Source organism: Parasteatoda tepidariorum, chromosome 1 (genome assembly GCF_982258835.1).
Source record: "Parasteatoda tepidariorum strain Cologne lab strain chromosome 1, Ptep-v5.0, whole genome shotgun sequence".
Taxonomy (NCBI): Eukaryota; Metazoa; Arthropoda; class Arachnida; order Araneae; family Theridiidae; genus Parasteatoda; species Parasteatoda tepidariorum.
The window spans coordinates 112,227,115-112,255,016 of NC_141755.1; the positions used below are offsets into that span (position 1 = coordinate 112,227,115).

At 31.6% G+C, this 27,902-nt stretch overlaps 1 protein-coding gene and 1 long non-coding RNA gene across 6 annotated transcripts in view; one reads left to right on the forward strand and one right to left on the reverse strand.

The window, feature by feature from the left end:
* Positions 1 to 719: 719 nt before the first annotated feature.
* Positions 720 to 20,090, reverse strand: LOC147816727 (uncharacterized). The gene is made up of 2 exons (XR_015428840.1): positions 19,983 to 20,090; positions 720 to 18,872 (listed from the first exon to the last, which is right to left on the reverse strand). It is a non-coding gene; the product is annotated as an uncharacterized LOC147816727 (long non-coding RNA).
* Positions 20,091 to 21,677: 1,587 nt separating this feature from the next.
* Positions 21,678 to 27,902, forward strand: part of LOC107450498 (epithelial sodium channel subunit beta) — a 34,380-nt gene continuing 28,155 nt past the window's right edge. Inside the window, exons 1-2 of one of the 5 annotated variants that reach the window (XM_016066306.4) lie at positions 21,687 to 21,997; positions 24,819 to 25,037. The gene's annotated coding sequence lies outside the window, so the exon portion shown is untranslated. Of the gene's footprint in view, positions 21,998 to 24,818; positions 25,038 to 27,902 lie in introns of all 5 variants that reach the window. The other 4 variants (XM_016066311.4, XM_043054697.3, XM_016066307.4 and 1 more) reach the window with 4 other exon arrangements.

Consider the following 27,902-nt stretch of genomic DNA (forward strand, 5'->3'; position numbering starts at 1 on the left):
ACAAGGGATAAATTAAACAATCCAGTAAATTCGAAAAAAAACAAGTATTTGAAAACAATTATTTGAAATACAGTACTGGAAAACAAGAACAATCACATGCCTTAATGGCATACGTCAACAACAACAGTATGTTCTTGAACAATAAAGAGTATGCTTGCTGTAATACTTTCATACCACAGTATATCAATACCAATTCAATGTTACACATTAAAGATTAGAGTTCGTACAGTTACAAATGTTCAAACATTTTTTTTTTACATTTCATATATTAAAAGCTGCCAAATATACTGCAACTGTAAAAATAAATATTTTATATTTAAAATTTATTGAATAATAAAAGTTTGAATTTTATACCATATTCAGATGCTTTCGATGTTAACACTGTTCAAGATAGATAAAACACATTTTATTGTAAAGCGAGAAAAACTGATAACTGATTCAAATTGTTTAGATCATTTTAAAAAAAGGTGCTGAAATAAATTCGTAAAATCTACTTAAATTAAAGATGATACAGAGTATTAGGAAGTGCATTTAGTTAAAAGCTAGAAAATTTGTAACACTTTGATTAATATCATTACAAGCAAATTGCTTCTAGCATATTAAACATGTAAGTAATTTCAAAATTAGTAATATATTTCTACAGTGTTTTCCTACCTTTACTAATGTTAAAATGAAGATTAGGTTATGCGTGTCTTACTTAATTTCTTTTTCTCACAGAACTGAACGATTTTTATGACTGAAGGTCTATAGGTTAATGGTTATGGGTTAACATTAAAAATTAAATTTTACAAATTAGTCATATGCTAACAAAAATTTCACACATTTTGGTTAAATAAAAGGGACTTTTAAAGGCTCAGATAAAGTAATAAGAGCAATTTATGGGAATTTGAAGCAAACTAAAATTTTTCATTCAAACAAATAATTGAACTTCTCAGCGAAAATTAAGAGCTTTAGTTTAACGTGAATAGTTAGTAAAAGTTTGTTCAGTACTGCAAACCTCAGTACAGTGTACACATCTTAATTTAAGCCTACTCCTTTTTACAGTTCTAATCTGCTTCAAGATTTTGAATGCTAAGGACTATTGGCCAAATCGGCAACTGTCTCCAGAAAATTTTATGCAGTAGAATATAGTTCCATATAGCATGTACAGCTCATTGTATGTTTTTCATTGTACCATTTATATAGATTGCACCTAGAATTATCAAAACAATTCACAAAAATAGCCATTATATTGCCAAGCAATTTTAACATTGCCCAGATTTCTGAACCTTATATGAACGCAGGTGAATAAAATTTCCCAATGTTTGACCCAAGCATTTCATTCTAATATTTAGCTAAATTTTCAAGTCAACTTTTGGTATCCAAAATTGTTAATTGTAATTAAAGTTTAATTGACTTTCGACGACACCAATTAAAATGCTCAAAACTGTCCCATTTTATTCCTTAACAAATCTTAACCCGAATTTATCTATCTGGAAAATATCGTTAAAATTAGAATTTGTGAATTCAATATGAACGTCTGTACTAAGTTACAATGCTAGTAAAGCGCTGGGTCGTTTTTCAGGGTACGGACCTGCAACCTTTAGATACAGTCCAGGCCCTTACTCTAGACCACCTCCGCCTTTAAATGTCAATTTAACTAGAGCGTGAAAAATGTAGTAGCTAATTTAACCGTTAGATTTCGCTGTAAGAGCATGGGTACTTCAGAGAGTTCAGGTCACGGATATGTGAGCTATCATCACAATCCAGGACCCCCCAGTTCTTATGGAACCCCGGCCCTTACGGCACCGTAGTCTGAAAAACGGAAAAGTTCCGAAACGGCTAACAAGTGTGAAGCTCAAAGAGGAGAGTGCTAGACGGCCGTTCTGCTCCAATTCGGATTTCACACTTGTTCAGACCAGTTCGTTAAAATTTTTCGTTTCAGAATACGTTTCTCTATTACAATGGCAACATATTTGCCACAATTCAGGATTTCTTTTCGTAAATATCCAACGAAAGCGTATGAGTGAAATTTCCTTGCAGACGTTCATAATGCTAAACATCCTCAATGATTAAAAGATAAATTTTGTCCTTTTCACGTAGTTATTAATGATCCTTTCCGTTATTTAATAAACAGATCTAGGCAGAATCTTAATCTACTTACTGCCAATGTGATTAATAAGATTTTTTTCAGTGAAAAAAATAGCGATAAAACGAGGTGTTGTTTCGAATAGTTGTCTTAATGAATTTAGAAGTTCTATATGATAAAAATGAGTAAAAAGAAGCAAATTTAAATATAAAAAAGACCTGCGCTTACACGCGGCTCAGAAACCTGAGCTTTGTCATGATCCCATGAAAAAAGAATAGCCGTCTTAGAGAGAAAAGTTTTGAGAAGGATTTTGTGAGCTCTGTGAATAAACGGTAACTGGGAAACTATGAGTTGTACAGGGGAGCAAAAATTGGAGGAAGAGCCGCATTAAAGTAAACGTCAGCAAATTTGCTGACCCTATCTGCTGACCCATCCTTCCTACTATCCAGACTCGCATTTTAAACAAACTAGAACTCGAGGCAGATCCAGATTGACTGTATTAATGGAGGTTCTGAAAAAGTAAAAGTTAACATATGGGACATCGTGGCTAGGAAGAGGGTAGTATAAAATAAATTATTCTTAGTGTCCACACTCTGAAAGGACTGCTGAGTCATGAAATAATGAATGTTGCCGAATTTCACTTATGTCCTCTTTCGAAGAGAAGACTTAATTCCAAACTATAGAATTGAAAAAATGAAACTTCTAAGTGTATATTAGTGGTTATTCAGAAATCAGTCAGAAAAGTGAGCTTGAACGTATTTTAAGAAAAATTATACTATACGTAGCTCAAAACTTCAGAAGTAAAATAACATAACTTTGCAATAAAACAATGTTAATTAAATCGCTCAGTTCATGGAGAATAGAAATAACCTTTAGATCTAGACTCTCCGATTATAGTTTTCATACATAACAAATAAAAGCATTCTAGACTTATTTTAATCGACGAATCAAAGTTATATTTATATGAATTTTGAAAGATAGTAAAATAGGCAAGTTTATCGTTACTAGTAGCTTCAGGAAGGAGAATGCTAAATTACATTTAAAAATGAAGTTAGAAATGTGTAATAGTTTCTTTTGACACTTTCTTACTTATTAGAAAAATAATGAATCTGTTAATATTTGCCTGCCAAGTGGTACAGTTAACCAAGTTAACAAAAAATTCCAAGAAAAAGCTATAGATTTACTTTTTAAAGTTTTTTAGTTTTATCGTAACGTATCTAAAACAGATTCGTTCAGAACAGCAAAGTGATTCGTTCTGCAAGTGACGCAGTGTGGGTATCTCTAGTCTGATTGGTTGTTAAAACGTGACTTTGTTTACGTTAGTAACAGTTCTTTCCATTCTATTTAGAGTAAGCGAAGCCTAACAAGTATCAAATCTCCTAACTGATACTTTCTATAATCCTTCACAAAAATTATTTCAAAATTATTTCAGATCTTTTACCCCTATATTTCTTACTTAACACAAAGACAGGCACGAAGCCATGTGTAACATATTATGCATCAATATTTAAAGGTATGTGAAAAATAGATCACTTGCTACAATAAAATACATAAAGAAATAATAAATCTGAGTATTGTAATTAAAGTTCAATGTGCTCACCTACAAAGCTAGCAAAACAATTGGCAAGTTCCTAGTGCTGCTAGCATTTTTCCGTCTAATTCAGTCGTTTCCCCATAAAATTGATTCTTCCTTGAAACTTTTCATCCTATGTTGTAGCCATGGCACCTCAAAACTTGCACATCTGCAGCAAATCAAGAATATAGACAATCCTGAAAAATACAAAAGACAAAAACAGTACCTAGGCACAAAACAAAAAGGATAAATTAAACAATTCAATAAACAAGTAGTATTAAGAAACCAATATTATTTTAAATATTGTTCCTGAACAAAAGGAAGAGTATAGTTAGAAGAGTAAGAGTTTAGTTGCTGTAATACGTTTATACTTTCATACCCCAGTAGTTCAATGCAAGATTAATTTAGAGTTACACATTATAGATAAGAGTTCGTACAGCTACAAATGCTCATTTTTTTTACTCTTCATACATTAAAAGCTTCCAAAATATACATACATATTAGTGTAAAGATTTATTTGGACTTTAAAGCGTCTTAACTATAGTCGAAAGCGTCGAGTCGTAATAGCTTAAAGCTTTACTAAAGAAATCATATGGGTAACTGTAGTGATAAATATTTTATTTTCAAATTTTATTGAATGCTACAAGTTTGAATTTTATAACAGATTCAGGTGCTTTCGATATTTACAGTATTCAAGATAAATGAAACATAATTTATTGTAAAGCGAGAAAAATGCCATGCTGGAATTTTTTATTCTAAATTTCTACATTGTGACTCACATTTGAATGCTTGTCAAATACAGAAGAGCTTTTCAGTTAAATATTCATTGCTGAGTGAAACGAATAGGAAAAAATAATAAATTGATATTTAATGAAAATTGATTATTCAAATTGCTTAAGATCATTTTGAAAAAGGTGCTGAAATAATTTCGTAAAATCTACCAAAATTAAAGCTGATACAGACTATTAGGAAGTACATTTAGTTAAAAGCTAGAAAATTTGCATCACTTTGATTAATATCACTACAAGCAAATGGGTTTTAACATATTAAACATGTAAGTTATGTTTTGAAATAAGTAATGTATTTCTACAGTATTTTTTGATCTTTACTAATGTTAAATTAAAAATTAGGTTATGCGTGTCTTAATTTCTTTCTCACATAACTGAACGATTTTGATAACTGAATGACTATAGGTTAATGGTTATGGGTTAACATTAAAAATTAAAATTTATAAATTAGTCATAAACTAACAAAAATTTCATGCATTTTGGTCAAATAAAAGGGGCTTTTAAAGACTCAGATAAAGTAATAAAAACAATTTATGGGGATTTGAAGCAAACTAAAATTTTTCATTCAAACAAATAATTAAACTTCTCAGCGAAAATTAAGAGCTTTAGTTTCACGTGAATAGTCAGTAAAATTTTGCTCCACAGCTCCTCGTGGAAAACTTATTTAAGAATCTTTCATTTAGAATCTACTTTTTTCCAGGGGAAAAGATTCTTATAAGCACTTTGAAATCCAGTGTACCCATCTTGATTTAAGCCTGCTTCTTATTACAGTTCTAATCGGCTTCAAGATTTTGAATGCTAAGAACTATTCGCCCAATCGGCAACTGTATCCAGAAACTTTTTTGTAGTAAAATGCATTTCCATATAGCATGTACAGCTCATTGCATGTTTTTCCTTGTACCATTAATATAGATTTCACCTATAATTATCAAAACAACCCCCAAAAAATAGCCATTATATTGTCACGCAATTTTAACACTGCACAGGATTCTGAACCTTGTGTGAATGCAGATGAATAAAATTTCCCAATATTTGTCACTTGTTACAATAAAATACATAAGAAATGATAAAACTAAGTATTATCAATCAAGTGCAATGTGCGATACAGCGCTGTATTCAATTACGCTGACGTTGCTTAACATTTTTACTTATGTGGAAAATTTAGCTAAACTTTGAAACGCCATTTTATTTATTGACGATATGATGGCGCTGTCATCACATGAGTGGGAATGTTTGATCTTTTCGAAGTGCAAGTACCGAATTATAAAATCGCCCCACTGTTTTGCAACTTTATAATCAAGTACAGAAAAAAACTATTTCACCATTTACGAATATTGAAATCGCTTTATAACTTCATCATTGATGACTAGTGACACGTGTTGACAGGTTAATAACACAGAAATACAAAAATGTTCAAATCCATATAAGGCATAACCCTTAACTAATACTTCACAAAGATCTGAAGCAAACTGCTTCAGATCTTTGATCTAATCTAATCTCTAAGAGAGAGAGAGAGATCTAAGAGCTAAACTTAATAGTTTTGCTATTCCAAGAAATTAAAGTAATCAAATTCTTTGATTAGCTATTCTTCACTTGGACATATGTATAGTTTTCTCAAAGAAAATTTTGAGAGAAATACCTCATGACATACATTTTTAACCATTTTAAAATATTTCTAGTGTATTACAAAAAGCTACAGTGAAACACTAAAAATGTTCCTTTACCACTGCTTTTGATCTAAAGTAGATCACACCAGCTAGTCAGTTCAGCAACAGAGATTCATAATAGCTATGATACGCAAAATCAATAAACTTAACTGTACTGTACAATTTAAACATTTGTGAAGACATAATCACAATTCCTAAAATGAAAAGTTTTATAAAGCGTACAAAATAGTACACATTAAAAAATTAGAATTTTACTTAACAGGATAGCAGCTAACAGATATTATACAAATAAATACAATTGACTGGTTTGAAAATTGATATTATACCTATTAAGCAACTAAAATTACATTTTTAAAGAAATAAATTTGTTTTCGTAGAAGTTTCGCAGCATAGAAAAAAACAGATCATACTCTATTGCAAATAATAGACAGGAAATATTTTCAGTATTCCAAAATTTGTTTTCAGTAGCAAAAATACAGATGTTATATAAAGTGGTGTTAAAGCGGCCCATGCAATCAAGCTCATTAATAGCTCATTAAGTTTTTTTTTATCTTTTAAAGGAGACATTAAATAGCTTCTAAACCAAGATTTTAGGCAATTAAAACTTTTCAATCTAAACCACAGTATATTTTCTTTCTGTATCGAAGAACAAAGAAAAATGCATGCGCTACTGAAAGGAACCAATAAGGAATAAAATTTGCAAGCTCAAACATTCATTTACATTTAACTGATTTAATTTCATTAAATTACTAATAGAAGGAGGCAAGTGATTGTTCATTTCAATGGGTATAAATAATATAGTCATGGAATGGCAGATCCACTTTCGGATTTACGGCTACTATTGTTCAGCTCCATTGACATTTTACTTCAAACCCATTCCAGAAGACAAGGGAACATCTGGATCAAGTATTGGGAGAAATTTACCTTCCTGCAGGACTTTCATGGAAGTAACCTGCATTTGAGTTACATGGAGAGGAAGACCACTAAATCCTTCCATGGTTAGCCTTACGGAAGGAGAACTAACCCATGATCCGTCTATCCCTGAAGATATGTTACGTCAGTCCTGGGTCGGTGCAAACTGGGTGCGGATCTCGAAGCAGCCAGCTATCGTTGGGATCGAACCCGGGTCACCTCATTAGCTGGTGACTGCACTATCCCCTAAGCCACCAAGGCTCTGGTTAGAAATTGTCACAAATGAAGCAGAGTTAATCTTAGTGCGCTTACCCCAAAATTATCCTGTAAAAATGATAAAAATTAAATATAGCCCACTTCCACATCTGGCGTTCACCGGTGAGCCTCCCTGAACTTTAATTGCGGATGAACAAAATTGTTTTCATTAGTTTTAGATTCGAAGAGATTATTAAACTGAATTAACTTTTAGGAAAATTTAAGGTACGAGTATCCAGATGCTCACTTAGAAAGCTTTTATTTAAGGAGAGGTCAGATTTTTTTAAGACACAAAGCTCCAGTTGAAATTTGAACACTATAGGTGTTCGCAATGTAGTCAAAGTTAAAAATGGACGATAATTCACTGACAAAAACTGACAATTTTGATTATAGTAGTCCTTTTGAAACTTTTGTCATCCAGCGAGATGTGATGTAGTTAATTCCTGTACTCTAGCTATTTTAGAAACTTAGTAAAATTGCAAATTAAAGATTATCTTAAATTTAAGATTAAAGATTACGACGATTCATATTAGATAAAGAAACTTAATTGCAACGTCATCTCTTATGGAACTGTAGATATCAGTGCTTTAACCGAATTAAAATTGTGATTTGTAAGATTTCAGTGTCCTAAAAGCCAGCGTAATGTAAAATTGCTGCGAGTGATTGACATTCCTGGAATAATTTCTTCCATGTTAAAGATTTTGAATGTTCAAAGTTTGTCTTAAGAAATGTTTTAGGAACCAGTTTGAGAGAAGGTTGCAATTATTTTCGTGAACTTTGAATAGAATTTAAAGCTTCTACATTTTGACTAGCAAGAAAACATTGATAATTTTAAACACTTTGTTGCATCTTCGATATTGTTTGTGCAAACAATAGTATCTAGGGAAAATAATTTCTGATTTAATGTTTACAATGCCCACTTGAGGATTTGAAACAAATACAAAAAATTAAAAGTTTATAGTGAAAAGAGGTAATAAGAATTTAATATCTTTCAGCAATGTTTATGTCGATAATTTTAGTTTAATTTAGTTGGAACAGTTATGTTTCTTTACAATAATTATTCTACGTTCCATACGTTTCGTTACAATGAATTTTATTCAAACGTTATAAAATTATTAAATTTAGTTACAAGTTTCAAACCTAAATATGCAATTAAATGTTTACGTATTAATATGTCGCAATTTTTCACAAAGGATTTAATTGTAAAAAACATAATAGTCGACCCTCTAAGCGGGTCATGGCAAGCTTTTGATAAATACGGCTTTAGCAGCTTTTTGATGTATCCTACGCAACAAACAATCCCAGGCAGGGGAACCAACCTGAAATGGGTATTCCCTGTGTATTCAATGCCCAATCCTACAGACCCACTGAAGACTGTCCAGACTAGCTCAAAGGGAATGAAATTAGTAGACACACAATATAAAAGTTAAATTAAAAGTTGTTGAATTAAGACTATATCATGGTAAGTTGTAAACTCATTAAAGTGACTTATTAATGAAGGAAAGTAATTAAGCTTGATATTAGTTAGATTAAGCTTATTAATTAAGGAAAGTAATTAAGCTTGATATTAGTCATTTGAGCTAGTGCTGGAACTGAAATTAAGGTACCACTAATTTTGTTGAGATTAGAACTAGAGTTCCACAGTCCCCCAACCAGTACAGAAATTTAAAAGTTTTTTTTCAAAGAGCATTGTTAAGAAACTGGGAGGTCGGAAAAAAATACGAGACGTAGTTTCGTTTTTCGCTGGGAAATACGAAGACTTTGAAAACTGGCCCACTCCATATAGAAAGGTCCAACACTCATTGGTTAATTCTTTCAGCTCTTACTTGGAGATTTGGAGGCGGTCACAGCATTAAAAATATTTCAGTCCCTTACTTATCATCCGGTTACTGCCCCTGGTGACCGCGGCTTTCTAGTTTTAGGTAAAGTTTAAAGAAATTTATTTTATTGATTAATTTAGGGCCAATATTGAAGAGCTATTTGACAAAATTGCTGTAATGGTTAATCTAGTTTGTTAATCCTACTGTAACATCCATCAGGGTTTCAGAAAACGGAAGGCTAACAGTATTGGGGACAAAACAAAAAGTTACTATCGATTAGTTTGCCACAGATTTTTTCACCCATATCAATAACCCTACAGCCAACTGCGTGGCTAATCAAATGAATCTATGGTGCGCGTGTGTAGTGGATCAGTCACATCGGCTTTGTAATGGCGAATCAGTTTACATCTGATTGCGAGATGTGCATGTTCAATGTGTTATGTTACAAAAGATGAAATTGGAATAACTAATGCATATTGACTTCTAATTAAAAGTTGACTAGAATTTAATTTTACACAGAGCCGAAACATTTATTTACAAAATTAACGCATATTTGATTAATATTACAAGTTTATCCTGCAGTAAAATTTAATTTTCTTGACATTGAAATACATAGGTTCATGAACTTCAATCAGTATAGCTGAATGTCCGTTAAGAGCAAATTATCCTAAACAAGCTTAATATTATCTGAAAAGTACTATCTCTGTTAAAGAACTATTTCTTAAAATAAAGATTTTGCAATTTAAATTTAAAATTTCTGCTTTTGATATATATATATTTCTACAGATTTTCATCGTGAATATTACTTTATAATTTTGAAAACTTTCTCATTCGAATTTGTGGAATATAAATAAATTATTCAAATATAAATATTTTGAACATTTAAGACTGAATAAAAGCCCTCCATTTCGATTAAACAAACCTTTGATACTCTTTTTAAACGAATTACAGTACTTTAAAATTTAATAGCCTTTAAAATAGTGTCGATATATAAATCTAACGCTCTGAACACTATGAACGTTCAAGTTGCACGAAAACACTTAAAGCACTAGGGTCTTTTTCAGGGCACGCACTTGCGAGCAAGTCACAGTCCAGGACCTTACTCTAGATCACTCCAGCCCTTTAAAAATGTTATTAATTTAAATATGTTATTTATAGAATTCTTAGCTAATTTGAAGAAAACACATGTTAATCTGTAAGAGCTAGATTTCTTCAGAGACTTCAGGTCACGAACATGCGACCTAACGTCGCAGTCCAGGTCCACCCAGTCTAAAAGTAACTCTAGCCCTTACTGCCTTATTCTACATCAACGTGAAAATCGAAAATTTTCAGAAAGATTGGACGAGTTCGAAAAGGGAGCAGAACGGCCGTCTACCGCTACCAGTTCGGGCACGCCCAACCATTCTGGAACTTTCAATTTCACGCCTGTACCTCTAATTGTCGAGATACTCTTATTCCTAAAATTGTTTTTGGAGAATTTCCTTATAACTGATGAAAACGTGCCGCTGAACGCTCATAGTGTACCATGTCTTCTTGGAAATTTCGCTTTCTTGCTTCGGCTATACTTTTCAGCTGGAAATTTAAATATATAGCCGTGGGAATAGTATATTTGCCGAAACAATGGTAACTGAGAGTAGAACTGATTGCGTTACCTTGTCCAGTTTCGGCTATAAAGAATACAGAAGGCTTTTATTTCTCGAAACATTTTAAAATTTAAGGTTTAATTAGATGCGACAAACAGACTGCAGCTAAATTTTATATTAAAATTCCGAATTTAAGTGAATTTGTTCTGCATAAAAGTTGCACTTATAAAGCTGGTAAAACATTAAAAATATTTATCTTATATCGAAGCTAATTCTGATTTCAGAATTTAGAAAAAAAACTTTAAAAGAACTATTGTCAAGAAATATGTAATCCTTAGAATTTTATTTCAAAATAATTTCAAAATAATCCCGAAATCCGATGAAACCTGAGATTTAACTTTTATTTTTGAAAGAGGAAGAAAACTGCATTGATATTCAGACATATGAAAAGGATTTTGAAATTTAAAACAAATTCGTGGAAAATGATAGTTGTTAAATTGATATGTTTCACTTTTGTATTCTCTAAGCTTTAAATCAATTTGGTTTTATGAATAAAAAATTCTCAAATTAATAAGTTATACGAATCTTGAATGACGCAGAATTGCGGTATTTAAGTCGAAACTTAAAGGGTCAGCTATCCAATTCTTTATCGGAGATCCGGAGCTTATAACCCTGTAAACAGAACACTGGTGAATCAGTTTTTAATTAGAGTATCAAAATTAACCATCAGCTATTTTGGTTTACTAAACGCGCCGAAAGCAGATGCTTAACCTATCAGACAAAATTTGCAAAGTTCTTGGAAGGCTTTTAAGCGTTTAGCTTTAACAAGAAATCCTACTACTTTCGAAGCGGCTGTTGAAAACGCCCTTTTAAATGAAATCAATTCACAATTTACTGAATGTGTTCATAATTATTCTATGGAAACAAAACGAAATTTCCAAGAAAATGCTTTAGATCTCAAAATATCGCAAGTCCTAGATCAGTGGTTCCCAACCTGGGGGCGATAGAGTACCACAAGGGGGCGATAATTCTTTGGGGGGCGATCAGGGGGCGACGAGTAATCAAAAGATAAAAACTGTTAATAATATTAATAACAAAAGCTATTTCAGGATTGGATTGAATGTAGGGTTTAGTGGCACAAAGTCCAAAAGAGGACATGCTGCGCCAAACAATACGGTAAAAACAGTTCATAAGACATGATGCGTGCAACACTTAGTTATTCGTATAATTATAACTGATAAAATTGTATAAGTTGATGAATAAAATCAGATAAAAGTGTGAATATGATATAAAATACATGAAGTAAGTAAAGTGAATAAAATTGCAAATGTATTAAAACATTTATATACAGTTAAAAATACCAAGAGCACGTCAATACGCAAAAATGTTTGGATGATGAATATTATCTAACAAATCTTGCATGCATAAAATAGAATACGTTAACCGATACTGGTTAAGACATGGGCATGTTATATGATGAATTGTGAGAGAAACGCTACAACCATGGTTCTCCTAGCAACAAATGGAGGTGTGTCAACCGGGTATGACCAATTCGAAGACGGGTTAGTTTTACATCTGCTCTACGCAATCGCAGTACTGGGAAATGGTCCAAATCAGATTTGATGCTGTGGAGTTTATTGAAAACGTTGAGGTCCCATTGTTGTTGCCATAATGATTTTACAATTTTTCGAACATGTAGTTTCATGTCAGATTGATTGATTGAATGTAGAGGTTTTATGGCACAAGATCCAAAAGAGGATATGCTGCGCCAAACAATTAGTTTCATGTCAGAGAAGGGTACGGACAATGTTAAAACAGATGTGGCAGATCGTGCAGCTGAGTCAGCTAGTTCATTACCTGGAATACCAACATGACTTGGTACCCAAATCCCTTCTTCTGAAGAGTAGTTAGCAAATGAATAATGAAACATAAAATTGGATGAGTATCACAGTGAAACTTTTCTAATTGGCTCAAAACGCTCATACTATCGGAATATATACAATACTTCCGAGTAGAGCGTGTAGAAATTAGTCGTAATGCTAATAAAATAGCTTCAGCAGTGAAAACGGAGCATATATCAGGAATTCGGTAGCTGTATGTGAAAAAGCTATTTAAGATCGAAAGCATATGTGAAACTTATGGTTCTGGTGCAGACAAAGAATTATGATAGTTAAAAAATTTCAAGTTCATTATCGCTTTCGTCATACGCTTTGGTATCGCAGGCGGAAATCAGACCTTCAAGAATTCCCTTTTGTTGAACGTCTTTTATATACCTTTTATAAATCTTGTTATTAGTTAGTGACTGTTAATTGTTAGGTTGTTTTATATAGTTATTAATTGTTAGCTTGTTTCTCACCGTTAATAATTGTTAGCTTGTTTTCCACATCCATAAATTGTTAGCTTATTTTTTACAGTTATAGCTACAATGCTTGCATATTGAAATGTCAATGGATTCGAAAAGGAAGTGCCTTCAGTATTCATCCGAATATTTAAAATACAGTTTTATCGTGTCAATGCAAAATGTGCAATTTCCATATCGTCTTTTGTGTGCTGAAACATTTACTAGTAATGAGGCGTTGAAACCCTCACGAATGAGAGACCATTTATCGAGATAACATAGTGTGGTGACCATAGCCGGATTATACCTTTCGTAGGCCCTAGGCATAGCCGTTTTTGGGCCCTCCCCTCCTTCCCCCACTCCTCCCCTCTTTTCAAAATATATGCTAAACTTTTCTTGCATATTTTTTTTTTAACATTTTTATTAATATCTATGGATTTTAGTTTACAAATTTGTTTATCGAAATTTTGTCAGAATCTGAGATTAAACTAAAAGCGCAAAATTTGGTGAAAATTTACTCATCCGATTTAGAGGAAAACTTTGTAGATGAATTTTTACTATTTTCAAATTTGTATGAACATAAATCTGCACAAGAAATGTTGAAGGCTCAAATTAAAGCTAAACTTGTGAATACTTTTCCTAACGTTCACATTGCATTAAGAATATATTTGTAGATTCTTGGATCAAATGTAGAAGGAGAAAGCTCTCTTCAGATTAAAATTCATAAAAAATAATTTGCGTTCAACAATGAATCTAGATCGTTTGGCATCGCTCGCACTTATGTCTATTGAATACGACATTTTGCGTAGTTTGGAATTCGACAGCATAATACAAGATTTCGTTGAATCCAAAAATCGCAAAAAAGTAATATATTACATCATAAGATTCTGCAAAATAATTTATCACCGCAAAATATTAGATTTTTATTTGTATCTTCATAATTTTGTGCAAAATACACTTGTTTTTAAAGCTAAATTATTTTTGTCAAAAAATTTTTTTCTCCCAAGTTTTTCGTAGGCCCCTGAATTTTGTAGGCCCTAGGCACGTGCCTAGGGTGCCTATAGGTTAATCCGGCCCTCGTGGTGACCCATAACTATTTTCCCTTTTCTTTATCCTTCAATCACAATTTTCACGAAGTGAAACTTCTAATTTGAAACTGAAACCCAAAATTGGGAACTGAAACTAAAATCTGTCTATCAAAATTCTAATCCAATAATATAATTTCTCAAATTAAATCTAGCCAATCATTGCACATTAAAGGTGTGGCTAATTCATTTCTCTGGTCAGATCCGAACCGAACACGGCATCTTTTCGCTGCTTAAACTCATTGCCAATGGACGTGCAGTCCTAACTCTCCATTAATTTTATTATTTTACATGTAGCGTATATGTCTGTGATGTGGTTAATAAAATCTTAATGTTTAACCTGTAAACCTTCTGATACTTTAAGTGTACCTGTGGCGTAACTACCACTACAAATATTAAATACCAAATCACTAGTATATAAGACATGTTAACTTGATTCTATCACGAGGTACCTTTTGATAGATGAAGGTTGGCATAGTCTAAGATTAAACTCCCCACATTGGTGACCTACGGACGTGATAAGAAATTGTGAATATTGATGGATGAATCCACATTAAACAGTTGATTTGCTTAAAAATATACTGCTCAAAAAAAAAAAAAAAAAGAAATCCGGTGAAGTAAATAAAGTCTCCCGGTTAATAAATAATAATGAGCGAAATGCTAGAAAAAAAATAGCGAAAAACTATAAAAAAATGAGAAAAATATACTGCTCAAAAAAAAAAAAGAGCGAAATGCTTGGAAGAAAATAAATATAATGAGCAAAAAATTGAAGTTAATAAATAAAACAGCATTAATCAACTAGTGGTATCTGTTCATCGAATTCTATCACAGATAAAATTCTGGAAGGGGAGTAATGTGGCGTAACTACCACTACAAATATTAAATACCAAATCATCAGTATATAAGACATGTTAACTTGATTCTATCACGAGGTACCTTTTGATCGATGAAGGTTGGCATAGTCTAAGATTAAACTCCCCTCATAACTACACACCACAATCCCATAATAGTGATAAAGTTAGCAAACACCTAAACTATTTTCAAGGTCTGAAATCTAAATTTGAAAAATGGCCTAATTTAAATGAACTATTTACAAAAGAAACAACTGATCTTGACGAAGGTCTTCTTGCTTCCTACAAAGTTTCCTTATTGATTGCTGAATGTGGTAAACCTCACACGATTGGCGAAACTTTATCTACTACTAAAAAAAAAAAATGATGAAATAATGTTGGGTGAGAGATTGAGCAATAAGATAATTCACTCTGAGCAATAATACTGTGTCCAGGCGTATTGATGAGATGGCCGTAGAATCAAAACTCAAATTTTTGAAAGAAGGTAAATTTGCGTTGCAGATTGATGAATCAACTGTGATAGATAACAAAGCTATTGTATTAGCTTATGTGAGTTCATAAATGAGAGTAAAGAGACTAACGAGGAAATATTGTTTACAAGAACTTCGATCACTGATATAAAAGGATCGTAGATTTTTAAATTAGTCAAAGATTATTTTAAGGAAAAATAAAATTCTCTTTACAAATGTAAGTGCTTAGGCTACAGATGGTGCTCCTGCCATGTCTGGTCGTCACACTGGGTTTCTGGCACACTTTAATAAAAAAGAAGTACCGGAGGTCATCACCATTCATTGTGCCATTCATCGTCAACATTTGGCTGCAAAAAAGTTGAGTGGTGCCTTGCATGACACTTCACAATTCGTTATTTCTGGCATCAATAAAATCAAAGCTAATTCTCTCAGTGACCGTTTGTTCAGAGAACTTTGCCTTGAAAATGATGAAGATTTCGAACGCTTGCTCTGTACATACAGTTGTGAGATGGCTTTCAAAAGGAAACTGTTTGTGCCGTTTCTTCGAATTATTAGACTCTGTTATTGAGCTTCTTGACCCCACTGATCCTGTTTTAAGTGCGAGTTTGAAGCAACGCAAGTTGGAAACTGTGTACCTGACGGATATTTTTGAAAAAATGAACGAAATCAACATAAAACTTCAAGTAAATAAATGCAACACAATCAAGGCCAAGGGAATCATATCTTCATTCATCGCCAAATTTTATATCTACAAGTCAAACATTGGACGCAGAGAGCTAATGCAATTTCCAACTCTTAAAAAGTGTCCAATGGCAGATATCGAGATTCTCGAAAATAAAATCTTAATTTTTACTGATCACCTTGATCAGTTAAAAACGGATATGGAATCAAGATTTAAAGATTTGATGAAATTATAAATTCCGGATTGGATTTTCGATCCTTTCTCTTTTGAAGTTGGGGATAAGCTCACTTTCTCTCTGCAGACTGAGTTTTTAGATTTGAAGTATGACTGTGAGGCTAAAGTCGTCTATAAAAAATAGAGTTAGCTTGGGTAAAGCTTAGACACTTTTCCACAATTTTGGAAACAAACTGGGCCGCTTCTTATCTCGTTCCCGTCAACATATTGAGTGGAGAGAGGACTTAGTTCTACCACCCGGCTGCTCACAAAGCTAAGAAATAGGTTGGACATTTGCTTCAAAGGAGACCTGCGTTTAAATCTGAAGAACATAAAACCTGACATTCAAGCTTTAACTGAAATACGCCAAGCACAGGGCAGTATTTGAAGTGATAAAAATATACTTTCTCACCCTTAATTTTTTCCTCAAATTTTAGTTTTTAACGTTTTAACTTTTTCTTGATTACATTAATATATGAATTTTAAAAAATATACTTTAGTTTTCGTTATTCCATTTTAAGTGTCATTTCTTTTGGAAAAGAGGATACACAATTTTTTTAATTAATAAAAATGGCAGAATAAAATTGCCTCCTTATTTGTATTTCAATTTAAATCAAAATCAAATATAACTTAGCATATCTTCAGTGTTTGGTCACTCCCAAGCAGCAATGAATGGTTTTTGAGCAAAAAGAGAAAGGGGCGATATGTGTCAGCCAACCCCAAGAGGGGGGCGATGGTCCACAAAAGGTTGGGAACCACTGCGTTAGAGATTCATTAAGTCAAACGTTTTAAATATTTGTTTTTACAATTCATTGTTTTCTGAATACTATAAACTATTAAAAGAGTCAATCTGTAAAATAACATCAAGTTTTATGCGTCAAATTGATGAAGAAAATTGAACTTATTTCACCAAATCAAAAATTCTAATATTCTATGCCTAATTGAAGAAAACCTGAACTCTGACTGGCAGTTCTTGAAAATGTGACAAATTTAAATTAATGGTTAGTCATTTGACAAAAATATTTTAGACACAAAAGTGACACAGCATTAATGATAGACAATAATTAATCAGATAATGCAACTGAATTGATTGGAATTTAAATTCATGAATGTTTATATAGGCTAGGTAAAGAGAATTTTGAAAATTAAAAAACTTTCACCTCAATTGTACCTCTTGTATTGCCTCAAATTTAAATTTACTACGAATAAAAATAGATTACCTCCCAAATTAAATAAAGGTGAAACTTGATAAATCGACAATTTTTAGAGTTTCTTTTTTAGATATTTCAACATTTTGAGCATTACGAACTACAATATACACACTTTAAAAACTAATTTTGAAAAATACAAATTTTGAAACTACGTTTTTCAAGCAGACTAAAGGAAAAATGTCATGTTTGATCTAAAACAAAAAATTTAGGCATTTGAGGTCTCTTAATTAGTCGTAAATTGACTGAATCTTTGGAAATTCTCTAGCACAAATCTAATATTTGAGCAGAATAGTTAATCTAAATATAAATCTTTTCGACTAAGTTCCCTTTTTATTTCTATTTGACGGTCAGAAAAATATTCACTTTGTTCTGTTATAAAGAGTCAAAAATCTATTTAAAAAGTTGACGGCGATAAAATTTGGACGTACATTTTTGTTCAGTAGCCAGAAAATTTTAAACTTACATTACTGTGCACGGAGTTTCATTAGAGATTTGATAGTTCTAGCTAGTCGGAAAGTGATTAAGATTCAAACCTCACTTACAATAAAAAAAGCTAAAATATTTAAAACTGAGTATTAAGATATTAAGTTTATTTTAAAATAGCATGCATCTATGATTAATCAGTTTTGTACAATTTCAGATTTTTAAAATTAATTTGGAAGTTTTGGAAATTCTGTTTGAAAGAAAAAATTTCAAAATATGTCCCCAAATTTTTTAAATAACTTAAAAATTCATTCATTTGAGACTTTTAAGTTCAATTTATGCAATTGAATCAAATTTAAATACATTATTTTCCTAAAAAAAAGGAGACTATCTTAAAATTTACGTTATAACACAGTGGCATTGTATTTTGAGTATCAGGAAAGGTTATTTTACAAGAGATTAATATTTTTAAAAAAATGCAATTAAGCTTTAAATATTTGGTACACTGTGTGGTTGGTCTAAAGACGTTAAAAAGAAACTAAAACCTCGAAGACGATTTCAAAAAATAATGAAATCAAACCTAGAAAAAAAAAATCTTTTTTACTCTAATCATTGACTCACTTTCTTATTTCAATATTTCTTTTACGTCCAACAATTTAGTGTAGATTAAAATATCTTTCTTTAAATTTAGACACATAGAATTAAGCACTTGAAATCTTCAAGTATTATATTAACAAATCTAATTTTACAAACTGGAAAAAATAGTTTAAGAATATTACACTGGTAAGAATTAAAACAATACAAGTTAAGGAGAAAAAATGCTTATCTTTGTTTTCTTCATGTACTTTCACAGATCCAGCAAACGTTTCCTTTATTATTGTAGTAGCATCTCCAGTTAAATTATAATTTCCACAGAAATCATTACCATGTAACCTGAAACAAATAATAGCATTAAGAGATAGCGTCTTTACTTTTAAAAAACTAAAATTACAGATACTTAAATCATAAAAGGATAACATAAATAATAAAATTGCATCAAAAGGTTGTAAAATATCTTGAACGCTGTGCTTCAAGATGTTATTAAAGTTGTCTATTAATTCCTGTATTTTCTTTAAAGAAATACCTGCATTCTCTTATAAATTTTTGCTAAAAAAGATAACTTCAGTTTTAAACGTTCGTATATGTTGAGTACGGAACCAAATGTTGCTGGTCAAACACTCCTTAAAAATTAGATTTAGAAAACTTATTTTCTAACTACAGTTACAGCAGGCGCGAGAAAGCAAAGTTATTTTTTATAAAGTAAGTGAATTTGTTTCCATTAAGTAAAACGTAATGAGAAAGTAAATAAAAAGTAGTATTGTAAAACAGTATTTTATTAATAATTACAAAATATTAGTTAGGATAAAAGGATAATTTTAAAACAAAATAGCTTTTAAAAATTAGGTAAAAAGTAGAAGTCAAAAATTAGTTTTTAAATAGTTTTCCAAAAAACTGTTTTTCTAATAAATAGTTCAATCACTCTATAAAAAAAGACAAGAGCATGAAAATAAGTTTGATTTTTCTATTATGAATTTTTGCAATTTTTTTTAGGGATAAATTGCGAAATGATATTAATATTTAACAAATTTTAAACTTTTAACAAGCATTTTTATCATATCATATCATATTTTATCATGCATATCATATTTTAAATGCTTTTTATAGAATCTAAAATAAAATACAGCTCCTTTCTTTTAATTAAATTCTGAATGCGATGTACATATTAGGACTATAAGGATAATATTAAGATTAATTATTTAGTGTGCAGTAAAAAAAAATGAGGTCCATTTACTTCATGAAAATAATGTCAAAATAGCTTGAAAATAACAATAAGTATAACACTTTATTGAAGATTTAACTACTTATTTTATGCTCTTTGAACACGTAAAAAAGTAAACTGAAATACATTAAACTTTAAATATAATCCAGTAAAAACTTTGAAAACTTGACCTGCTAATTTAAAAAGAATATACTAGATGCAAGAAGTAACGATAGTAAACTTACCTTTTAGGATTGAACTTAGAAAACTTTCAGGGCCCACAAACTTCAATACGAAGGCATATTATTCAATTGCGTTTGCAATACTCGTGGGCAAAGAAAAATGAATCGATGAGCTTTTATATACGTTTTTTTAAAAAAATGTGCGTGAAATCACTTCCGGTCACTTGTGTTTGTTTAATTAGAGAAATTTTATATGTTTGGAACCGGGGCCTTCCATGCCGAGCGGTATCGCCCGCCAAACGGTCTTTTAAACGTGGAGGTGGCGGGGTTCGAATCCCGCCGTAACACTGGATGTATTCTTTGGGATGTCCTTCTACTTGACAAAGGTTTATAAGCCTTAATTAAGCACACAAGCCTGCAAATGTTTATTGTATCAGTAAACAATATGCTTAGAACCTCCTCCTTGTGCTAGAAGTATTGTCCTTCTGATAACGCTTGCCCAGCAATGGACTGATCGTAAAGACGTGGCTCCCAGCGGAACACCGAAGTCAAGCATTACTGACTGCGGTCTGTAAGCGGGTGGGTGACCACTTTGATCATCATCCGTAGGGACCGAAGATGCGCGGTATCGGTCCACGTTAAACTGTGCCATCGTAAAGTGCTCGACTTTGCGCGCAGGTCGTCGGGCTACCAAAGATGGGGAGCCATCCCCTCTGCAGAGGATCAAATTGCGAAGGCACGTCTTCAGATCATCCTCGGGGATGTCTCCCAGATCGTCGCCAATAGCTCATTGTGCAGCTCTAGTGCGACGTAAATCAAATACCTAACTACCTTCTGATAACGCTATGAACAATTCCGTCAAACGCTGTGAACGTTGCGGGCCGTAAGTTCGATATATCTTTGAACTGTACTTTCTTATTTAGTAATTTCTGATCACAAGAATTATCACTTTGTATCGAGCACGCATGCACGTACGGTTGAATAAATAATTGTCGTCTTCGTGGCAACAAAATAGTGTCAATACGCTGAACACTTTGAAGTGTGAAGGCGTCGGATTCCTACTCCAAACCCTGAATATATAGGTCCTTTTTTTATCTGATGTCTATTCCCTTATCCCTTAATGGCAAATAATTGAGTACACAGGATTTTATTTATTGTTATATACTAGCTTGTATGCTCTTTTCAGGAGGCCGGAATATAGCTCGGATGGTAGAGCGTTGGACATGTCGAGAGATCTTGAGTTCGATCGCCTCCGGCAGAAGACGGGTTGGAAGGAGGTTTTCAAAATGATGACTAGTGCACGTTAAATCTGTCCGGGTCACAAAGTCTACCAAATTCCTATAACAAATCAATACCTCTGGGTGTACTGGATCTTAGATTGATCATGCTCTGGTTCAGGTCGAAATTATAATCTGTGGATGGGTATGTAAATGTGTCTTCCCTGTCAAACGGGTAGTGACGTATGAATGTTGTCTCCCGATCATCCTCAGAGATGTTTCTCACACCGTCGCCAATAGCCCATTGTGCAGCTCTAGTGCGACGTAAATAAATGTACCTGTATGCTCTTCAGGAAGTACTGCTTTTAAGATCTTGTCAATTTGTAGAGCAGATAGTTCAAGTAAGAGAAAAACATCACAAAGATGCATCCAGGACTGTTGCGGAATTCGAACCCGCTACGCCCACGCTGCAGAAGATTTTTCGGAATGGCGAGACTACTCATAGATAAATAATGTGCATCAATATGCTTCGCTTCAATTGCCAGGGTGGCCGTGAATCAAAGAACTTGATCATTAACAGAAAAAAGTCACGGATTCTTTCTACGAGAGATACTGAATAGCATCAGCGTTTTGAAAGCACGGAAATTTTAAATCGAGATAAGAAAGAAAAAAACAACAACAATGGTGGTCCAATGATAATTACTGAAGTTACCAGTTGAAAAGTTTATCATTTAACAAGGGCTTTTAACTTTACATACACAAAAGCTTTTAACTTTAGAACTAGAGAGGGTCTTATATTTTGCCGGGATGAAATCGGTAACAACTGGTTTTTACTACTAGTCGAAACTTCTTTCGGAAAAGGTAAGTATAGGTACTTTATTTACGTTGCACTGTGGCTGCACAATTGGGTTATTGGCTGGCCTCAACAAAAACTCAAAATTCTAGGAATTATAACAACTGTGCTTTCTTAGGTTTGACAATTATGTTTAAATAATTATTTTTTTTAAAAAATTAAATTACTTTCTTGCTTGAGTAGTAAATATTCAGAGTTTTCGTTGTGGGCGGGTAACAAATATTTTGAAAGCAGATTTTTTTTTTAATTAACAAATGATACAGTAATAATATCAAAATTTAATAATAATATTTTTCTTTGCCTCTCAATCAGATTTTGTCTCTGAAATTGTTTTTTCTTCTCAGTTGCTCTTTCAACTTTTTCTTCCTCGCTTTCTCTCTTTTTTGTTGATAATCTGCAAACTACTTAAGGGGATTTTCTTCGATTTCTTTCGGATAATTTCATGATCTTCTTCTGCTATTCCTTCTCCGGGAAAAGAGACTAATGTATATGTTACCGGCAAAGTATGCAATCCGGCATTATATATAATGCCTGAAACTAGCCGGCAAAGTATGAAAAGATTTATATTTCACACATTGCCTAGGCATTCTACAGAATGCCGGATGCTATTTAGGCAAAATATGAAATAAGCGTCCTGATGAGTACTATTATGTAAATGATGTGCATGTTACTGTGAATGACCGAAATCGGTGGTTATTGACTTTCACCGGTGAAAGTTGACAATCACATAGTCGCTTTGCTGAATATCCGAAATATGTATTACATCCGATTTGATATTAATTTATTCGTGGATATGATTACATTTATTCGATATTTTAATACTTACTGACGATAGATTTGAAGAAACATCAGTGTTTGGAGTATCGGGCAAATATATACCGGGCAATGATACTTGACCTTAAAAAAATATCAGTGTAGGGTATACCGTTCAAATGTATACCAAACAGTGGCACTTGACCTTAAAAATCATCAGTGTAGGGTATACCGGGCAGTGGCACTTAACTAGACCTAGTATAAATTTAGGACATTCACCAAAGATCTAGTCATACTAGGTCTAGTTAAGTGCCACTGCCCGGTATACATTTGCCCGGTATACCCTACACTGAAGTTTTGAAGGTCAAGCTTCTTTCAAAGCAGGGCAACACTCTCAACTAAATAGTTTGAGTTTCTGGTCTGGACGAACCCTTTCGAGGGTATTAACTTTAATTCTGCACTCACTTGCAGAAGATTAAAATTTAAAATATAACTGGAATTTAAAAACTGGAATTTTTCTTGTGTTTTATGTGTATTATTATCTGTATATCTGCGTGTGTATATATATATATATATATTAAATTAAAATTATAGAGAAAACATGGAAAATAGTAAAGATTAAGGAAAAGAGAAGAAATATTATTAAAATAAAATAAAATGTAAAACAAATTCTAAAATTTAGCATTTTGTTTCAATTTTCTTCGTTTTTATTCTCTTTACTTTTTATCTTTTTTATCTTCATTGTGTTTTTGGACAATGACTTGGGGGCCATTCTCAAATTCATCACGAATTAAGAAAATCTTTGCAGATAGAATGTTAAAAATTTCTTTTTTTATTTTTTATTTATGAGCCAATTTTCTAAATTTTACAATTATTGGATAGAAGAAGACAAAACTACGTAATTAATCAATTAAAATGCTGAAAATATTTAGATAAAGTGGAAATATCGGAATATTTTTGGGGGGAATTTTTTACTGGGAAGTAACACTTCTTCTTATAATTTTAAATATCATACTTTACAATCTTTCAATATTAAAAAAAAATCAAGGGTGTGTTAAATGAAGTTTCATTAACTCAAATGAAGATTTAAAAAAAGAAGAAAAAATGTCATATAATTAGAAACATTTTCGTAGATTACTCAAAAACAGTCAACCCAATTAAAATGTCCCACGAAAACTACATTTGATGTAAATGTTACCGTTAATGGCCATTTTCACCGGTGAATGCCAACAATCACATAGTTGCTTTGGTGTGTGTATATATATATATATATATATATATATATATATATATATATATATATATATATATATATATATATATATATATATATATATATATATATATATATATATATATGATAGAAACTAATAACTAAACTGTGTGAAAGAAAATTAAGTCAATATATTGTTTAAAACCAATTAAGGAGGGGTTGAATAATTAGAATACAACTGTGCAATTGGTTGGGTAACCATTAAAGTTTATATGTTGTAAAAGATAATTTTGAATGGCCTAGTCTTATATATTTTTGCAAAATGATCTTTTCTAAAAATCGTATTTTATGCTGCATATTATTTTTGGACAAACTAGATTTACATTTCTGTGCAATTTTTTTTTTTTTTTTTTGATTCGCTTAAATAATTAGAGATAAATGAAGTAGTGCATTAAAGAGCACACTCCTGTCTGCTGGTACCCTATGTTTCAGATTGCCCTTGAATTTCAGGGCCAAAAAACTCCGGAATGCAAATTGTTCAAAGGAATTAGCCCTGATGATTTTGTAAGTTAAAATATTGTCTGCACAAATGAATCAGCCTATTTAAAGTTGTTTTTTCGAACCATTAAGGTGCTATCTTAGCACGCGCAAAAATTCCGCATCGAAATTTTTTTGTTTTTCTTCCATTTTGAACATTGTATTTTTCAGGTAATTTTACCTTTACTTATAAATGTGGGCACATAAGATCACTTGTCATATCTTTTAAAGGATTCCGGGGGGGAGGGACATTTTAGGCTGCTACAGTATTTTTTACTCACATTCAAGAGACTCATTAAGGTTGATCTCCTTCAATTTGATTTCAGAATGAAGTTGACCTATATCCTGAATGGACCGAAGGGAAAAAAATGCATTGCTTTGTATTGCTCATTATCTAACAGAAAAATGTCTGCATTTTTAATAAATGTAGTTAGCTCTATCCATGTTTCCATAACGACATGGAAAACTTCTAAAAAGGCTCTTATGTTTTTGTGACTCACAAAAGATTACATATTTCATAAAAAGAAGAAGCGTTTTGCCCACAGGTAGGAATTCACTTTCATTAATTGTTAACTTTAGAATGAACATTTAATTCAATATTTATTTGAATTTTTTTACTACCCCATTAAAGTGTATGAAATTTTGAAAGGAGAAAAAAAAATCTCTACTTTTATTGTTTAGAAAAAGTTTTGAACTATGTTTATTAAAGTATTCTTGCATCTTCGTAATTTTGTATTCTTGCACTGATTTAAATCAACTAATTTTTCAAATTGAATCTGATTTACGCGTAATTTCAAAATGGTTTACAGTAAATGACTTAAATTTAAATCTAAATAAAACTAAATATATTTATTTCTGTTTAAGAAAATCAGAATTTAACTTAAATTTAAAATTTCACTCTCTGTCCTGCAAAAGTACTAATGAAAATTGTCAATGCTATATTCTACAATCTGTAAATAATATCAAATATTTAGGACTATATATCGATTCTTATTTGAAATGGAAAACACATATTAACAATTTAGTTAAAAAATTGCGTTTTGTTTTAGTTAAATTTTATCACCTTAAGAATAAAATTCACTTTAATTTTGTAAAAGCACTCTATTACTCCTGGTTTTATTCCTTAATTAATTATGGTGCAATAATATATGGCGGTGAATATCAAACTAATTTACTTCCTTTAATCTCAGTTCAGAATAAATGCTTCAAGATTATTAATTCTCTAAACATAAATAATTCAAGTATAACTACTACCAATATATAGACAAGAATTAACCTATTACCATTTCGCCATAATGTATTTTTCCTTATTTTACTCTATTTACACAACAATAAATTAATATGTAAATTAAAAACTAATGTGTCTGAAAGGAGACCAACTGAAATGTATGAGATTTCCCACTTTACAAAAGAAATTTCACGAAAACAGTTTTTTTACTTAGCACCTAAATTATATCATAAATTACCATTCCAGTTGCAAAACATCCAAATATATTCTTCTTTTAAGCGTGCTTTATTTCAATTTGTGATGAACATTGACGATTTAGATCTCTATTTTTCACTTTAAAGGAAGCATTTGATTTTTTATACCAGTCTTGTGCCAATCCAAATGAATTTCTAATGTTACCTTTGTTATTTTTTTATATAGTTTCATGCATTTTTTTTTTTGTTTTCTATTATTACAGTGTTCAACAATATATGACGTCTTATGATGAACAAAATAATTTATGATTGTAATACCCCCCCTTTTTTCCCTTTTTTTTAAATTTCTATTTTAAATTTATTGTATTACTTTTCTTTGTCGCCTGGACAGGATTTTCCTCTTGATGACGAATATATATTCTTTGTATTTATGTGTTTTTGTTCCCAATAAAGTTATATATATTTGTTTGTAAAAAAATTTAACGACATAAACTCACTTTTAAAATAAATAAAAAAAATAAATAAAAAATAAAAAAAGCAGTGTAGTGTTTTATCATAATCGTTTATCATAATAGTGTTTTATTATCATCACCCATTTCTTTCAATTTTGCAGTTTTTAATCTTTTTTTTTCAATGATTTAAGTTCTTAAGATATAATAAAATTTAATATAAATAGAAAATACAATGCATTACAGGATATTGCATTCTATACACATCAATAGATATTACAGTGGGGATAAGTCAGCTGAAATGTAGAAAATCACAGGATGTTTAAAAAAAATAGTATTTTTTCAGAGAGTAATGACAGAAAATGTCGTTTTTACTTTCAATTACGTAGCTCAGATGAACTCATAAATACAATGAAATACTTCTTTTTAAAAAAGATCAATTCATTAAATTTAATTAATAATCTTTTAGTGTTGCATAAAAATGGTAAGTTGTAATTTTTAGCATAATATAGAATATTTTCACATAGTATATCTTCGCAGTTCGGTCCTGGAACACAATGCGCTTCACTTAAATAATACATCCGTGAGTTAACCTGAAAATCACTTCTCATAATTTTTCATAACAATGAAAAACACAGGTGGATAAATCTAATTTTATATATGCTTCGCTTTGCAAAGGTTCTTTAAGATGCATATATCGTCTGGCATTTCAAGCATCCAATTAGATAAAGCCGTTTGAGAAGAATCTTAGATGTCAACTGAAGCACAATTCCTTGGTTAATTATGTTCGAACCACAGTTCTAGAAAATGATTGTGGGTTCTGTTTTAGAATGGCTGTTTTATTAGAATCCAGTGCTGTCTTCGCAATCCTTGGCTCCTACAAAACGGGAGCCAACAATAAGACTTTCTTGATAGAGTTATCGCCTCCCAATGAGGTGAACCACGTTAGAATCCCTGAGATGGCTGGTCGAAATCAAGAGAATGTCGACTTTCACAGGTGAATGCCAGCAATCACATAGTCGCTCTGGTGAATGTCTGAAATCTTTGTTATTATCCGATTTGATATTAATTTATTCGTTGATATTATTCGATATTTAATTATATCTGCTGAAGGTAGACTTGGAGTAACATCAGTGTTCGGAATACCGGGAAAATGTATTCCGGGTAATGGCATTGAACCTTAAAAAAACATAAGTGTAGGGTATACCGGACAGTGGCACTTAGCTAAACCTAATATATATTTCGGACATTTACCAAAGCGACTATGTATATTGTAGGCCTTATAGTTAGTCTATAGTAGCTGATTTTGTGGAGTGTAGAAAAATCCAAAATGGCTGACGAATTTTTGAAATCGGAGGGAAACTTAGCGACAGGACTTTGTAAGATTTTTGTGTGGGACTACCAGAGTTCCCCATTAACACATCCCAATGGGTACTGACATTCTAATAATAAGTTTAGTTCCAAAACAAATCACTATTTCCACACAAAAAACGAAATATTTAAAAAATCATATTTTTTCCTAAATATTTTTATATTTTG